The sequence below is a fragment of the Hirundo rustica genome, chromosome 3, assembly GCF_015227805.2.
Source record: "Hirundo rustica isolate bHirRus1 chromosome 3, bHirRus1.pri.v3, whole genome shotgun sequence".
In the NCBI taxonomy this organism is placed as follows: Eukaryota; Metazoa; Chordata; class Aves; order Passeriformes; family Hirundinidae; genus Hirundo; species Hirundo rustica.
Window position 1 is genome coordinate 9731587 of NC_053452.1, and position 18388 is coordinate 9749974.

Consider the following 18388-nt stretch of genomic DNA (forward strand, 5'->3'; position numbering starts at 1 on the left):
ATGCACAGGATGAAAGCAGCTGCCGGAGCTCAGACCTGGAGGCATCTTGTCCAGCCTGTCTGAGTCCTCTGTGCTTGTTCTCACGCAGTCCAGGGATGCTGGGGTGCAGGTGGCCAGGTGGGAAGAACACAGATATGCTGCCCCACTTCAAACAGCTTCCTCCACAAGGCAGATGTATTCGTAGTGACTGGGGCCTTGGGAAATGAATAAGAGTTAACCTTGTGGGGTCTGTTGTTGTTGTTTTTTCCTTGATGGTAGTGAAGATGCTTAGGCTTAGAGGTGACCTAATTGCAGTCTTCCAGTACCTGAAGGGAAGAGAGGAGGAGGAGAAAGAATTTTTATGAGAGCATGTAGTGACAGGACAAGGGGGAGAACGGCTTTAAACTGGAAGAGAGAGTAGGTTTAGATTGGATATTAGGAAAAAGCTTCTTTATTGTGAAGGTGGTGAGGCACTGGCACAGGTTGCCCAGAGAAGCTGTGGTTGCCCCATGCCAAGGCCAGGTTAGATGGGGCTCTGAGAAACCTGGTCTAGTGGAAGGTGTTCCTGCCCACGGCAGAGAGTGGAATTGGATGAGTTTTGAGGTCCCTTCCAAGGCAAACCCTGCTGTGATTCTGTGATTCTGTGCAGTTGTAGGGGCCAACCCTATTGCAGACTAACTCCTCTTTACCAGTGCTTGCTGTTCCTGTAAAGGACGGTTTTGTTGTGGAAGGATGTTTGGAGGTGGATGGCCCATGCTGTGTTTCCACACTGCCCCGTTCCCTTCCACCCCGGCAGCCAGTGGGGTCCCTCCCTCCCCAGCCCGGTGCTGGATCCAGAGCAACTGGATCTGTCACAGCCTCTCCTGTCACCTCCACCCGCTGCCTCTGTGCTATCACGCTTCACATTAAAGCCTTGTCGTCCTTGTCAGAGCTTTTCCTGAAACGCCATCCTTTTATTTATGCTTTCAAGTAATAATTGTGGCCAGTACCATCAGGCTTTGACTGTGCACAACACTCGCACCAGTCTTCCTCCTTCAAACTCCCTTGGGGCTCCTCTGAGCCCTTGAAGAGAGCAGGCAAGGTAGGGTGCTACAGCTGCTCACTGTTTGAACTGCAGCCTTGTGTTACCTCTCTGCCCAACTTCCAAGGTGCGGGGAAGCAATTTGGGTGGGCCCCATCCTGTCCCCCTGCAACATGCAGCCCCAAACAGAGCAGCTCTGACCAAAACCCAGCGGGTGATACCGTGGTGCAGAGAATAATTAAAAAGCTGCACTCGTTTCCCAGATGAGATACACTCCTGTAGTGTGTAAATCAGTCACAGTCCTGGAGGAATAATCCAGGCGGGATAATTGTGCAGGGGAAAGGCCCCAGACGTGATAGGGGTTTGCATTAGCAATGCCTTTTCATCCATCTGTCTTTTGACCAGAGCTAGAGAGGGCCAGAATTTTACTTATAAGGATGTTTTGATCAACTGATTATTTCGGTGACAGAGCTCCTGAAGTACAAGCTCCTGGAAAATATCTTATTTGTGTACAGGAGCAGCTAGGAGCCAGGGACTGAAAGGTTTCTTTCTTCAAAGATTTATCTGTTTAGGATCTACCAGTTCTCTTATGATTCTGGAGAATTCAACCATCAGCTTTAGTGGGGGAAATATTTCACCTTGAGTGTTTGTCCGGAGAGCATGGTGGAAGCAGAAACAGGGCAAGGAAGAACCAGGCTCAGGGCAGGCATTAAATTATATATCTTATTGGTTAGCTGCTGTTGTTTATTAATTAGGCTAAAGAGGAGCTGAAGAGCCCTGATGATGATCTGAGCTTGATTGTGGTGTTCAGGGGTGTTCAGAACCCTCTCTGACACCTGCAACACTTTTAGGTGTCACTAGGGGAAGGTTAAAGGTGTTGAAGCTGGTTGGTACCAAAAATATCCCCAGAATGACTGTGAAAGCAATGCAAGGGCAAATATGTTTGTCCTGCAGTCAAATGTTTTTACAAGGTAAAAGCATTTTACCTAGGTAACAAATCTGTTGCTACAAAGCTGGTGAAAAGTGTATTCCACAGTTTAGAAAAGACACATTGGTGCTGTGGAGGAGAAGGTGACCATGACAGACTCCACCTATGTGTTTTCTTTTTAAGATCATCTAAACTTTATAGAAGACTAACTACAGAACTGAAAATTGTTGGTATTAACACTCTGGGGCATCCTGTGTTCTGAAGACTCAATTTCTTATCCTGAATACGTGTTCTGGCTGACAAATTTTGGGGTGTTATTTTGCTTTCTGGTTATTCAGATGTTCTTTGGACATCTGGGAATTTAATTAACAGCTTTTGCATGTATTTAAAGCAAAGTAAACTTTCCTAGAGCCTCCTGGTGGTGAGGAGCCATCTTATTTATGAACACCGGCACCTGTCATGTTAATTTGTACAAAGTTTTTGATTCATCCTAAAAGAACACATTACACAGTGGATTTGGAGGAGTTAAAGGGAACCTGCAGGGTGACTTTAATCTTTATGTCTTTATATACTTGAGGGCATTTTACTGCACCTCTGCACTGCTTTCACCACACAATCATTTTCTGCTTTAGAAATGTAGCCATTTGGATCAATAGCTGCTGTACAATATATGGTACTTCTGATAGGAGCCTCACAGGACACCTAAGAAGCACTGTGGTAATTTTGCAAAACGCTTGGCTACACTCTGAAATGTATTTTAAAAGTTGGCAAAACAGACACTCTGCAAAATGACAAGAGCCCTGGTGAAATTGTGCTTACTGTACTTGCGCGTATTAATAGTAAATTAGGAAAAATGGTGTGTAAAGGGAAATTCCTTGCCTGAAATGTGGGTGTTTTATTAGGAAACTCTAAACTATTAAGGGCTGGGCTATCTGCATTTCTTGTAGCAGCAGTTTTAAACTCCCGTGGAACGTGTTGTCTTCTTTGGAGGGATTTTTGAAGTGAAGGACTTCCAGCTAATGTGATACGCCTGTGTTTCCTGGGCTTGATTTAAAAGAAAGCAGAAGTAAAAAAGGATGTTTGGTGACATTTACTCAGTGCAGCGAACAAGAAATGAAAGAGGATCTAAAAGCATACATCCCTTAAAGCGTTAACAAACGTATCCTGCACGTTGCAGATTTTACAGTAAATTCTTTATCTATAAACAAACCGGGTTATCACAGCTGTTTATTGTACTGCTAGCCCTGATCCTAACCTTTATGTCTTTATTGCTTACATACCATTCCCTTGTTTATATGTCTGTACCAGCCTGTGCCCTTGAACTTGGCCCCGGCGAGCCCTGACCGGGTGCTCGCTCACTCGCTCATGGGGGTCACAGCGGCATCAGAGATGGGACATCAACACCCCAGCAAAACTGCACTGCCTGCCAGGGGTACAGACCACAGGGACAGGAGGAAAGAGCAAGGAAAAACATGAAAGGGTGGGCAGGATTCCCTCAGAGGACTGTTTGTGGTGCTGCCCTGCTCACCAGGGCCTGTGAAACCTGTCTGGAAAGCTGCACTGGGAGGGGGCAATGCCTCTCCACAGCAGAACCATCAGCCCCCTGACCTTTCCAGCTGCCCAGCTGGGGGCTTGGTGCTGCCTAAGGAAGACTTCTCCTCTCTTTCCCCCCCTCCTCTGATAAGCTGACAGCCAGGCGTGCCTTGTTCTGATAAGTCAGCAAAGTTTGGTTTTCCTACGGACAAACAGCCCATGCCCTCCAGCATCTTCAGCACCAAGGCTTGAAGGGCAGGATGGAGCAGGCAGCGCAGGGATGAGCAGGGACAGAGATGTGGCTGGGAAGATCTGCCTCCAGATCACTGATAAACTTCCTCCACAAGCCAAAAAGGGTTTTGCAAAATCCATGATGTCCCACACGGTGGGTTTTGCGGCAGAAAGGATTTGGGCTTAGCTCAGTGGGCAGTATTAGAGTGTTCCACCATGACCACAGCTGAGGCATGCTGTGGGATGAGCCCAAAAGAGGGGCTCTGAAATGTGGGCAGCGCCAAACACAATTGGGGCAAACCCATTCCAGTCTGAGCTCCTCTCACCACTCCTGAAACTATTGTCCTGGGTTTGGTTTCAGTTAGTTGAACAGGCTCTTTACTAAAAACAAACCTCCTGGTACAAACATCTCCAGGTCGGAATCACATCCTTCATTTGCTGCTAAAAATAATGGCAGTGAATGGAAGAATTCGCAAATTCTCCCAGGGAAAGGAAATTATGATCCCATTAACCTACATTAAAGCCATCGCCATTAAGAGATACCATTAACCTGCAGTTCCCACACTGCCTTGTCAGAGATACTACAGTCATCCCTATAATTCTGGAGATACTGCAGCCATCCCATATTTGTGTGGTAACTCTTGGCAAACGCTGACTTTTTAATAGGCAGTGTTGCAGCCAAGTACTTTATTGGATTATGAGCCCCAATCCACGTAGCCTTTTGGCTGCTCTGTCTCGAACCACACTCGGGATGAAAGCTCCACAACAGAATTGGGCCCCCCCATGCCATCCAAAATTAAAGGATTTTTACTGCCTTACTAGGTCATGAGTGGCCATAATTGATCAATACAGAGGGTGATGTGAGTATCAAGAGTTTTAATGGCATAACAGCGTGATAGGAGTTGTTTCACTTTTCAAAGTAACATATGTTTTCAGTGGCTTTTCTTCACACATTTACTGATATTCTGCTTCCAGAGTGAAAGTGCTCATCTAGTGAATGAGTTTAACAGAGTCCTACTAGTTGGAGAATTGGAATGTTACTGTTTAATATAAAGTATATATATATATTTATGTGTATAGGGTCAATATTCTATTTTCATAATCTGTTCTACTTACTTGACACATTTAGGCTCTGATCACAAATTTTGCTGTTAAATCTGTGAATCAAATTTTCCTATATTCAGAAGCTTGAATTTTCTTCAGCTTTTTACTTTATGCTGTCCTGTCTAACAACCCCATATTTTTGGGTTTTTTCTTTTCTTGTGGGTTTTTGGAGATTTTTTTTTTTTTTTTTTTTTTTTTTTTTTTTACCTCAGAGGAAGCAACTGCAGGGAAGTCAGTGTGATTTTGCAGTAAAGGAGCTGGAGTGGTCCTCAGGATTCATAACTTGACTTATTTCAGGTTTTTTAGTGCTCAACAATTTTCTCAAATCTAAAAATAAGCAAATCTGCATGTTGAGGGCAACAGTGAAGCAGAAACTTTTTCTCATAGATTAAAAAAAAACCCAATAAACCCAAGTAATAAGATGTATATTTATGTAACAAGAAGTCAGATTTATGAAAAATGCCGCTGTGGATTGCAATTCCACATGAAATGGTCGAGTCTCAGAATAGGAATTGCTGGATGCTGACATGTAGTGATGTGCACACTCTCCTGTCTGAGCTGAGTATATTCCTAACTTTGCTCTAATTATCAATCACTTGATTCATGTCAGACCACTCACATTTAAATCAAGTTTTTGTGCTATTTAGACAGGTACTCTGTAAACACAGGCAGAAGAGATGGTTTCTGGAATGAATGGGAAAGGCCGCCCGAGTGGCTGTCGGAGCCCATGTTCTGGATGAACAAATTAAAAGCAGGAGTCTTTCATGCTAAATTTGTATGGCCCTCCGTACAAATTGCCCAATTTATTTAAGTATTTTCTGGTGGCGAGATGTTATGGGACGTGAGGGCTGATAAGAAGCATTAAATAAAACACTGCAAGTCAAATTTAAGGATAAAATGAAATTCTTTCTATGTTGGGTTTGATGTTCTTAATTTAATCCCTGGTGGACAGTAGTCTGCATTACAAAACCTTCACACATAATTTGGCACAGTTTGGATGATTTGCAATCTCTCCCTGGCTGTCTCTGCAGAGGATGCCCCGAGCAGGTCCTGTGTGGAGGCTGGGTGACCTCTCCTCTCTCAGGAGGGTGGTCTCCTCAGGTCACCGTCGGGGTCATTGCTGCAGCAGAGCAAGGAGGCTTTGACTGTTCCTTTGCTGGTGGGGGTAAACAGAGGGCTTCAATTTCCAGCACTACTGGTCCCTAACCTTCAGAAGCCTCGGAGGGGGGTGGGGAAGAGATGCCAAAGGAAAGTGCAGAGCAAAGAATGTAAGGAATTTTGCTTATCTGTGACAAGTTTCTAAGCGTGTTTGATTATGGTAATAAGGATACCTCATTAACAAAGGATTTTAAAGGCATGTACGCCATTGATAATCAGTCAAAGTACAGCGTACATTTTTAACTTTTTTTCTTTTTTTTCCCCCCAATGGGATATGTTTGAAATACAGCAGCACCTTAGTTAAAATGTGGAATTTCACTTGGTGCAGGAGGGTGGAGCTGTGGCAGCCAACGAAGGAGCCTTATCTCCTGAAGATAAAGTTCCCATCACCAAGAGATGACTGTAAAACATGCGCAATTCCCAATCCTTAAAACTCTCCCTAATTGCAAATCTCCTCATTGTTTTAACTTATCGCTGCCCCTGCTGTGCTGAATTAGTCCTTTGGAGTCCCCGAATGGGATCAAGGGAAGAGAGGAGGAAAGGAAGGATGGAGTGAGAGCCAATGAGGAACAGAAAGCAAGATAGCCAGAGAAAAGGAAAGAGGGTGGGTGTTAAGTGTAATTGCCCTTTGGTTTCCTGTGAAACTGCAAAACCTTTTGAACACCCTTGTTGAACCAGCCCCAAGGATGTTTTTGCAGCCCTGCTGCATGGGAGGCATCTGGCCTGGTGCTGGCGGGAGTAAAAAGAGAAGAAATGGTGCAGCACGAGTTTTCCTCCTCTGCTTGGATAATTTCCAGTGTGTGTCTTGCTGGAAAGTAGCCCAGTGAATGTCCCTGCCACCAGCCTCTGCGCTGATCTCCGTGTTAGGTCCCTTGGCCATCCCCAGGTCCCCATTTGAGGGTGGGAGAGAGAGCCACCCCCTCTCTTGGCCAGCGTGGCCCTGCAGCAGGCAGCTGTTTCCACCAACCAGCCATCCGTGGGAATTTACTCCAGCTCCACCTGATACCTGGAGTATTCCTATTTTTGCATCCTTATCTCCTAATGAGTTTATAATCTAGAACAGAGCAGTACCCCTGCAGTTCTCCAGCCTTCTTATCAAATGATTTCACTATCAGGCACATTCAGATGACTGACGAGCTGCTTCTGGGCCCACATGGGCTCCTCTGTGGGGGCTTCTTTTCAGAAGGAATAGACTTGAGCAGAAATTCTGTGTCATGTTAAACGGGAGAAAAGCGAAACCCACCCACGCTTGGGGCTCTTCCAGCTTCTTCCAGGTATAATATGAGTGCTGGCTGCCCAACCCTAAATGTGGTGGATATAACCCAGTATTTTTTCTTCTATTGCCTTTGGGTTGAAGAATGCATTTTAATATCCACACACCTCTAATAAACTAAAGCTGTAACGAGGCGTTCTCTATTTGTATTGCTCTTTTGTTGTCTCCTATGTGCATTTACCATTGATTTTTGCCAAACTCCCCTATATTGTAACTATGCAGTTATAAACTGGTGTTATTGAGGGGAACTGAGGAAGGAAGGGATAGCCATGAAATTACTGGTTGCAAACAAACACTGCAGCTCTATTTGGACATTTCTCAGAAACACCTGGAGATTACTGCATGCAACCTTCCTAATCAGTAAATCAGCCAGCCACCAATTGTTTCCTTAGCCACATCAGGCACAAATGGAACAGCTGTTTAATTTACTTTTTTTTTTTTCTTTTTTTTTTTTTTTTTCTTTTTCTTTTTTTTATGGTAGGAAATTCATATCCTGAATCATCCATATCTATTGTGCAACTTGATACCATTAATTCTTTTATTTTCTTTCCTCTCAGTGTTGCCTGCCATAAAAGGTAGGAGTGTCTCTGTGTGTGAATGAGGTGATCTGATGTCATCTTTCAGGATGGTGCATGGAAACCAAGTGAAACTCTCTGGAGCTTCAACTTGGACATCTTTTCAAATCCAAGGGCTGAGAGGGAGAACGGGGGACACTTGCTAATGTGAGCAGGAACTGAGGGATCCAAAGCTTTGCAAGCTCTAGAAAGTCTGAAGTAAATGGCTTCAGTTGGCTTGAGACTGAGCAACAGCGAGCTACAACTGAATGCTTTATTGCCGTCTGGAAGTGTTTATTTTCTGAACATAAATTCAAGGGACAGATTCAAGGCATGTCTAGAAATAAAGCATATCATCATGTGAGCTAAGCTGACAAGGACAATTTACTGTACCCTGCATTCGTTCTGGGCCAATCGGAAGAGAAGAGGCTATTAACATCCTGAAATTCCCGCTGTTGGGCTCTGCCTGTCCCTTCACTGAACTCGGGAATGGCATGTATTAACCCCTTGAGGGCCTCCCGTGCGCGGCGCGCATCCCGGGAAGGGACACTTGTTTGGGCCCCGAGCCATGTGCGGCGTGTCCAGCTCCTATTGACAGCAGCAGCAGCAGCAGCAGCGCTGCCCCGAGAGCCCGGCACGGGCGCTGCTGTCGGGAGGCCCAGCACAGGGTTAACCTCTCTCCTAGAGGCGCTGTCGGTGCTGAACACCAGCGCTGACTTGCTCCGTTTAAATACGAGAGTTCACTGGTCAGCTTGACCTTGAATTCTCTCGCAAAGACAGGAACGAGTTGACATACTGCTCGTGTTTCCAGTGGCTGCAAAGTTCAGGGAATACAATGCAACTGCAGCTCTCATGCCGTGAGCATCGCTTAGAGAAGGGAAGGGAAAGTTCATTTCCTACTTTATAAACACTGCCAGCAAGAAAAGTAACAAAACCAGAAGAGAAGTCAGAAGGTAAAACACAAAGGGCATGGCCGTAGATATTGCAGAGGAAAGGTGCCATTCATAGTCAGGAATGTGTTATAATAAAATCCACAAGCAAAAGTCCACAGAGGACTGTTTGCATAGCAGCACTACAACATCTACATGTGTAAATAGAGGGAACAGCCTTCAAATCTACGTTGCAGCAGCAACTGCTGAGGCTTTTACCTGCTGCTTGAAGTGACTCGGTGGGTGTCCTTGTGTAGGACAGCATGACCAGCCCCATTCCAATGCTGCAGCTGAGGGAAATATGTTATTGTGGCTCTGAACAGGAATTTTCTGCATGCAACACTGTAGAAGGGCAGTGCAGTTAACTGGTCTTCAGCTGCCTCTTTCCCTCTGTTAGGGAGTACAGATTCAGGATAGCTGATGGCTTTCACAGTAAAAGTCTTGGGCTGGTGCTTCTGATTAATTATTAATGTTTGTCATCTTGCTCCCTTTTTTTTTTTTTTTTTTTTTTTTTGTGAGTTTACAGCTGAGAAGTCTGTCTTATTCGTTCTCTGGCACTGCACAGGGCTTAAGTATCACAGCTTTCAGTACCAGACCAGAATAATATAAGAACCACAAAGAATCATTTATCTGGCATGACATATTTTATGCTCTTGTGTAAGTTTTCCTACGGGACTTCTGAATGTCCTACTGGGTGACTGTGAAGACTCCAAGGACTCAAAGTCATGGGCCTCATCTTTACTACAAGCACTAAAACACTCAGTACAAAGACGAAGCTGAGTGATTTTAACTTTCTGAAATTAAGAGACAGTATTGTCTCACTGAAGTCCTTCCGCAGATCTCTTTAAGAGCAGAGCGGTTTGAGGCTGAAATTGATCCTTATCTTCTAATACTTACAGGAATGTTTCTGCACTTTAAAAATTCAGTCCCCATTTCTTACTTGCAGACTACCCTAATCTCAAATTAGCCTCCTGAGCAAAGGTCAGGAGTGCAGGTCTTATTGGTTCAATTAAAGGAAATAACACAAAATCAGACAGGCTATTGCAGGAGTCTTTGTCAACAACTTCCTGAATGCTGAGAGGCTGCTTGGGCATAGGCTATCTATACAGCCAGATAATGCTGTTATTAGAAACATATTAGTGTGAGAAATTGGGGGAAAAAAAATACACTTGGCTTATAGATACATTCATCTGATGGCTTTCACAGCAAAAATCTTGGGCTGGTGCTTCTGATTAATTATTAATTAAGTTTTGCTCCTTTTTTTTTTTTTTTTTTTTTTTGTCTCTCTGTGTGTGTTTACAACTTAGCCTTGCCTCTTTTATTTGTTTATTTATTTATTTCCCAAAACACACATAACAAAGCTCAGAAAACTATGCTGGTATCTATTGTACTATTACTGGCCTTAATAATGTTCTTAATAATGATGAATTGTTACATTTCCAATAATGTACCAATAAATACTTTGGAGTTAGGGAACTGGCAGGTATGTGGAGAGGGCACTTTGTGTTAACAGCTGATATACTGTTGTTACACTGATGAAAACTGGGGCTAATGCACTTCTGTAAAGATCTTCTTTATAAAAGTGATTTTCCTTTCTTTCTTTCCTTTTTTTTTGGTTTGTGTCCTTGTGCCTGAACATTTGACCCTGGAGGATTAGGATGGAAAGATTGTTTAAAGAGCAGAGAACTGTTTATTTCAATTTTCTCCTCTTTTTTTCCCCCCTTTTCAGTTCTTTTTACAGGTAAATCACTCGCGATATGGGAGAATCTCAGAAAGTTCAGAGGTTTGGGGCAGGAAACGCCTCCCCTCCCCCTGAAGTTTGGATTCAGAGCTAAATTTATCTGAATGCTGTCATTTCCCTGCTTTTCCCTCTCTACCTCCTTCATTACATTCCTCTTTCTCCCTCCCCACTCCCAGCCACCCAGATCTTATCCTTTCCTTGACCTGCAGCTCCCCCTCCCTAGCCTGCCACGGCTCTAAAATGTCCGGAGGCCTCGGCTGGAGGTGGCAGCTTCTCCTGGTGGGTTTTTTTCATTCCTGAGCTGAACCATAGTGAGAAGTGCTCTGTAATCCCCTGCCCTTGGAGGTTGTGTCCATCAGAGATGCTAAAAGCAGGTTTGGTGGCCACTAAGAGGGGAAGGCAGCAGCGGTGCCCAGCAGAGCAGCCTGGGCTGGCTTGTGCCTTGCTGGGTGTGAGCATCTGCCTGTGATGCAGCCAAGGGCCCCTGCAGGTACAAGCAATTTGATTTAGGAAAAAGAATTCAGAAAGAGGTGTTGAAGCTCCGCCAAATTTCCATGCTGCTCCTGCTTTTCCCTGACACATTCTGCACATTTGCATCACTTATCACGATCTTGAACAGGTCTGTCCTGGTAGGAAATACACAGAGTTCAGCGAGAATCCCCCTCTCTCTCTCTCTCTCTCTTTTTTTTTTTTTTTTTTTTTTTTTTTTTTTTTTTTTTTTTTTTTTTCCCTAATTTTTATTTTTTATTTTAATATTATAGTCTTGCACTGTGGCTATTCTAGTTTTTCACAGAAGTGGCAGGCAGCCAAAGACTGGAGTCATTATTTGCAAACTCTAAAAATAGAGTCAAGATTTATAGGAAGAAAACAGATATGTCTTGTTATAAAACCATGAATAAGGATTGGCACAAACATAACGGTTTATTCTTTTTTGATATTGCTTATTGTGAATTGCACTCTATCTTTCTGGGAGATACACCAGATAGTTACAGTGCAGAAACGTTTTCTTTACTTGAAAGTGCTGCAAAACTGCAGATTATTTGTTGTAAAGACTTGGTTATTCAAAGAAAGTGATAAGAGATGAGGTAGCCCCTGGGAATTTTGTGCACTGTTGGGGTGGACAGTTTGTTTTAAAAAAAATTATTAGTGATCTTCTTCTGCAGGTCACTGCTGATAACAATCACATTCTTCGCCCAGCAAAAAGGCTCCTCATGAGTTGCACTCACTTCTGGTTAATATTGCTTGTTACTGTACACTATGAACATCACATCCCTGATCTAACTGTGGGTAATAACACTCCCTGCTCTATCTCCTCCCTTGTAGGCTCTGTCAGGGCAGCAACAAAGGAAAAAAAAAAAAAAGGAGTGGGAAAAAAAAGGAAAAAGAGGAGGGAGGAAGTAAGCAGAGGGAAGGAGAGGGAGAGACTTTTACAAAGAGTTAAAAAGGCCTGATGAAATCCTTACAATGTACACCATATGGCTTGACATTTACCAGATTAGTTAAACATTTCTACTGGGGATAAATATTCCTGCACATCGATGTAAAGAAATTGCATGAGACAAGGGCACATACAGCATATTTATGCCATGGAGTAATCTTTTTTTTTTTTTCCTTTTTTTTTTTCCCCTCCCTTCCCCTTGGCTAGCAGAATTCAGGTTGCAGAGCATGTGAGGGACAAGTGTACTAACCCCAAACAAACCGCAGTTCTGTGCACTCCTGAGCTGCTGTGATGGGGTGGCTTCCAGCATTGCCCCAAACACACCTCAAAAGCCTCCCCCCCAAAAAAAAGTTCTGAGTAAGCAACCTTGCTATAAAAAAATACCAAAACCCCAACTCTACGGAGAGGCTGAAGTATTAAAGTTTGTCAAAATCTATCTGAGCACTCGGATTGCCTGTGGAAGATGACTGTGATGGCTGCCAAAGTGATTTGAGCGGGTTGATGCAGAGGAGGTGACTGCTGGTGCCCGTGTCTGGTGTAGCCTGCCCCGCTCCTTGGTGAGCAGCCCTAAAGCCATAGATTTCATCTGATCTTTGCAAAGGCTAACATTTGTCTGCTGTCATTTTAGCGAGATTGATGGCAGACTGGGATGGGGAGGAGGAGGGGGAGCGCAGCGGGAGGAAGGCTGATCCCCACAGCCCCGATAGTTGGGGCCAAGCCCATCTGCAGTCACTGGACTCTCTGGTCAGCTCTGGCAGTGGCAGGGAGTTGTTCCTGCACCGCTCCAGCAGGAATTGCACGGGGTTGTTACAGGAGATTGCAGGAACTGGGAGACAGGAAGGCAGCACTTTGCACCTTATGTATCTTAATAGGTTATTCGCGTCACAGGCAACACAGGGCAAAATGTTATGACAACCATAAGAATGTAGTTTACTGTGGCTTAATGTGCCTGGGCAGTGCAGGGTAAAGCTATCAAAAAAATTTTTATTTTTTTTTTAAGTTTCCAAGACAAACTAACTGATGTGGACATGCAGCTATTTTTATTCAAACCCCCGAATTTTGGCCAACTCTTTCCAGGCTATAGCAGAAAAGGCCTACTCTTTTTATTATTAGTAGCAGTATCCCCGTGCCAAACTAAAAATCAGACACCTTCCCACTTGGAAGCTTTCTCGCAAGCTGATGTAACAAGGGAATCTTCTGCAAAGGACACAGGTCCCAAGCTGGGCAGCCAGTTGCTGGCTGCAACATGTAATGTGCCTTGGAAAAAAATTAGCTTTCACACTTGTGCAGGATGAAGTCCATGTATCTTTTTTTCCATGAATGAAAGAGTGACTATCAATGCTGACATTCAATCTTACCTCAAAATCCTAGAGATTTGCGTTTCACCAGGCATATGTATGTATACGTGGAAGAATCTCAGCACTCCTGGGAGAGAGAAATGCATAGTGAATGGGTTACTGCCCCTGTGGAGAAATGTACCTGCAAATCTTAATCCCAGTATTAGATGGGAAACCATTGAGGCTAGGGCTGGAAGCAGCCCTAGATCCTCTCTGGGAGCTGGAGGGGAGACGGGTGCATAAGCCAGTAACTCTAACAAGCTGGAATTTAAAATATGCCTGACCTAAAACCTTGGGCTGGGACACGTACAGATTTGAGGGAAAGCTCAGCTCCAGCCCCTCGTGTTGAGATTTAAGTGCTGAGACCGATGCCATGTGGATTTCAACCACCCAGCGTCCCATTGCACCAAAATGACATTGTGTGAGGACAGGGTTTCAGCTGCCGGCAGGGGAAAATGTCGTGGGGAATGTGAAAACAAGGTGTCCCCTTATTCTTGGTGGTCAGAGAAGAGCAGAGACTCCCACCCGAGTGGGAGGGCGGCTTGGGCTCCGCAGGAACCTTGCGCTTGGGTGATCACGGGTGGCTGGGTTGATAAAGAGTGAGCCGGAGAGATAAATACCTGTACCAAGGAAAATAAGAACAGATAATGGATTGGTGCAAGTCGCAGTATATTTCCTCCTGGTGATGAAAGGCTAAGAGTGAGTTATAGATCTTTCCTCGCGATAAGAACAGATATTTCTTTCCAAATCATTTAAGATACCAAGATATTATTTTGGTCTGCATTGGTATTAATCGGGCTCTTTGCATTCCCGTCCTGGTCTTTAGCAGGTGACAACATGGTAGGGACCCCAAAGGTTCTGTCTGAACCTCCCCATGGGTGAGGTGTTGCTTTTCATTACTGGGAGCTGGGAAGAAAGAGGGAATGTTTATCCAGGTGTCTCAGGTGATGGTGATATGGCTATTTATGCATGACCAGGGTTTAAATCTTGCATTGTTCAGGTCCTTAATGTACCAGAAGCATTGCTGAGAGTGTTATAAGATCTGTTACTGCTCTGGGATAGAATTAACTTTAAAAAAATGCAAACATTTACACGTTCGGGTGATATGACAGGTGCGTGCAAGGGAGAACGCGTGGGGAGAAAAAAATGCAGCGCGGTTTCGTCAGCTGGGAAAGATCAGAGCACCAGGTTTGATAGTGAAGGGAAGCGGCTTTTAAAATCTTAACAACTTTGCTAATAGTATCATTATTGAGTAGACGTTTTGTATGATTCAGTAAGTGGCGGTGTCTCGGCCCCCCTTTCCCCGGGGCCGTGGCTGGGAGCCGCGTGGGGGCGGCGCGCGCCTGCCCTCACGGTGGTGCCGCCATCTTGAGGAGAGGGTGGGAGCGCTCGGGCCAGGGGGGAAACAGCCGAAACAAATAAAGCACAGATAAACTGTGGCCGGAAAGGGTTTGGCGCTGCGGGATGAGGGGTTTTGGGAAGGGCAGGTGCCATGTCCTAGTGCGAGGGCTGTTTGTGGGCAGAGCAGCTACCGAGACAAGGGGCCTCGGGTGTGTTTTCACGTGTTGTAACCTCAGCCTTTGCTGTCTCGTTTAAACCTCTGCTTTTGGATCTTCAGAGAAACCTTTGCAGTGGTCAGTAAATACTAACGTTGCACTTGCCCTGGTTTATGAGTTTTCCAGGAGATTTGTCACTTGGTAGATCATGCAGCTCTGAGGGCACAGGTTTGGGCTGACCGGGGAGGACTCTACTGTCTCCATCGTGTTAAAATGAGCTTTAGGTTCAGTACATTAACGTGTTAATAAGGGAGCCCTGTGTTCCCACACTGCTCTTAAAGGCATTTTCACACTGCTGACCTGACCCCCTTAATCCTGGCTTTCCTGGAGGAAAAGCTGATCTGTCAGGCCTCCTGTGTACCTAAAATGGGATGAAAGGGAGAGATGGGCCCGTTTCAGTGCTGGTGTTTCTCAGGTACCTCAAGCAATCTTGTTCTTTTTGTATTCATCGCTTATTTCCCTGAGAAGGAAAAAAAAAAAAAAAAAAAAAAAAAAAAAAAAAAAAAAGAAAGAAAAAAAACCCCTCTAGATGTGAGGGCTCAAATCACTGAAGATAAAAAGCAGCAAAAGGAAATAAAGAGGTCAAACACCTAAGTTAGCTTGTGATTAAAAAGAAATTAGTGGGGCTATTTTTAATTTGTTTAAATATATTACTTTCTATTAAAGAGGTCTTTTTATTTCACTAAGTATGAGATGAAGTGTGTCACCAGAGGAAGATTTTTTTTCAGTTTTAGTGTCTTTTCTCTTCAAAAATTAGCAGTCCGATGCCACTAACGTCACAAATGTGGAGACAGCAGGAATGGCAGCAATGTGGGACTTTTCCTCTACAATACACTGCAGTCCCCTTCCAGTTGGGCTGGTTTGCAGGAATCAGGGAAGAGAGACATAAACTATGCATAACAGGTATGTTGTGGGGCGGTCTTTGGTACCACACAGCCCCCCAGATACTCAGCCTCAGAGTGCTGTGCATCCTTGAGAGCCAAAACTGCATCTCTGCCCTCAGACCCATGCCAAGGTGCTGGTCCCAGCCCAAGGCGCTGCTGGGAGCCCCCTTGGAGGCTGGAATGCATCTTGTATCTGAGTTTAGCTGCCAGATCTTACATATTTTTTTTGTTAAATCTGCTAGACTATGGATATTTTCGGGCTGCAGCTGACAGAAATTAGAAAGGATAGTTATAAATGAAGTTTTGTAATGCCAGAAGTCTATGACGGAGCTTTTATAATCAGTGCACAAGCTGAACGGTGATCTAAGTGTTCCAAGGCTTTCCAAGGCTTGCTGGTTTTTCCATTTTTCTTTTCTTTCTTTTGTTAAATGAAGTTCCTTGAGAGTAAGCACAGCAACTGGGTGAGACTGCAAACCTGTGAGGCTGTGAGGGAAGCACACCATAAGGTTTGAATAAAAATTATAAAATGTTTGTTCAGGAATTTGTCACAAAGCTCCAAAACAATGCAAACACCTTCAGTCTCTTGTTTTGTTCCCAGCTGGGAAGCCAGGCCAGAGTCACTGAACATTTCACCAAGTCTTGCTAACCTTCTGAGCTGAGTTGTGAGAAATTGTTCTTGACATCACATGAGCTGGGCCACAAGGCAGGACTAATGTGATATTTGCTGTCGAAGGTTTCCTAGGAAACATGCTACTTAGAGCACTCAGCCCTCCCTGCCACCCTTCCCTCATCCTCCAGCTTCCCGCGCTCCCACAGGTTTGCAGGGGGCAGGGGTGTCCCCTTTGACTTCCGGACACCTTTGGCACAGATCTTCCCCCTTCCAGCTGAGCAGAGAGGGGCTGTGGAGATTCTGAAGCTCACCCACCTAATTGCCCTTTTTTCTCTGATTTATCTCTTTCTTTTTGTTTTTCCCCGGCACTCTGCAGTGGGAGAAGTGAGAGAAACTAAGCTGCATCCTTCAAGACTAGAGATGGAGAGGAGGAAGTTTGAGCCTTCTCGGTGAACTTAAGCTTTCCCTGCCACAGGGGAACCAGGGGAAAAATAATAGGAAAATCAGCAGATAACTTACAACTTAACTTGCCACATATTTTGCCAGCAGTTTTCATTGCAGTAGCTGCTGTGGTATGTAACCCATAAGCGTTTTTCAGGAGAATAGAGTTCCCCAGTTCCTTCCAATGATTTCACCTGGTAGGTGCTGTCCTTGACATCCGCCCCACAAAATGATTCCTGCCATCCAGGCCAAACTTTTCAGCTTGGCCGTTTGGAGCAGCAGGAGAGTTCCCATTGAGGATGGGATGAATGGAGTCGGTTCACACATGTGAACCAAATGCAAATCCTTCGGTGGAAACTCATGGTCAGCTTTTTCCACTGCTATTTTCAGAACTTCCACAAAAGACCGTGCTGTGATTATATGTATTCATGATATGTATATCATGTATTCAGCTCAAACAATATTTGAATGATGCATTTAGAATTCTTCCTAAAAAAGGACCATGCTTCTGTAAACTGCATCGTATTTGTAAAAAGAGAGGAAAAAAATCTAGCTTGCTTTTCCTTTTTTCCTCTCTTTCTTTTTAATATATCATTTCATAAGGCTGTAAGAATTGGTGTTAATGCCGCATTACACACAGACACACTTCTACATAATCATATGCATTTGCCAGTATTCCTTACATAAACAACCCTGTGGAATCCCGACTCTTCATTTTTAAGTTTGTCTCCATATTTTTCAAAGCAAAGCAGCTCTGGGTGTCAAACAGTTGCGTTTTTCACTCTCGTTCACTGGGCTTTGTGGAAAACGCAGCCAAACAAATAATGCATTGGGAGTTTTGAAGGTTGGCTGTTTTTTTGTTTTTTTAATTTGTTTACATTTTTTTGGTTTGTTTGTTTTGCAATTATTGGGGTGGGGTTTTTTGTGTTTTTGTCTTTATTTTTGATTTTGGTGGTGGTTGGTGGGATTTTTTTTTTTTTTTTTTGGATGTTTTCTGTATATATTTATCTTGATTTTTTATACCTGGCCATTTATAACTGCTTCTTTTCCCTCTCTCCACTGATAAAACGTCATTTTTATGACTGTCATCAAGTGTCCTTCACATTGCCAGTATTGATTTCCCCAAGCCCTGGGAGGCCCAGAATGTCACCTCCATGAGGCTCCCTGAAGCTGCTGGTTTGGAAAACAGGAGCACTCAGGTTGCTGTTGCCAGATACTGCTTTCCCACGTGGTGGAAAAGAGACAAGTAGCCCCAAGTCACTGGGCTGATTCATCTCCCTCCGTGGTGCCATTCCCTTCCTCTCCCTGCATGTCTCTGTAGTGAAGCTGTGTGGCCAACATGCCCCATGTGCCTTGTCTTAGTAATCAAAGTGCAGGGGGTGGAAAAGAAATTCCATTCTGGATCGTTTACCTCTACCTTCAGTCTCTGGTGGCATCCCAAAGAACGAGGTGACTTTTGGGCTGGCTTTTCAGCTTGCCTTCAGGTTCAGGAGAGCAGCACCTGCTGAGCCCTGCAAAGCCAGTGGGGCCTCACCTGTAAATCTGGGCAGAATTGGGTCTTTGTGGCCAGAGAGGGAAAATCAGTAACACTCTTTCTGTTCCAGTCCAGAAAAGACTCCTCCAAGTGTGAAGTCTGATGTCAGTCATCTTCAGAGAAACAGCACCAGCTGA

The 18388-nt window shown here is 44.4% G+C and overlaps 1 long non-coding RNA gene across 1 annotated transcript; it reads left to right on the top strand.

Moving 5' to 3' along the window:
* The first annotated feature begins 14733 nt into the window (after positions 1 to 14733).
* Positions 14734 to 17360, top strand: LOC120750673 (uncharacterized). Its single transcript, XR_005700096.1, has 3 exons — positions 14734 to 14860; positions 15540 to 15685; positions 16653 to 17360. It is a non-coding gene; the product is annotated as an uncharacterized LOC120750673 (long non-coding RNA).
* Positions 17361 to 18388: the final 1028 nt, after the last annotated feature.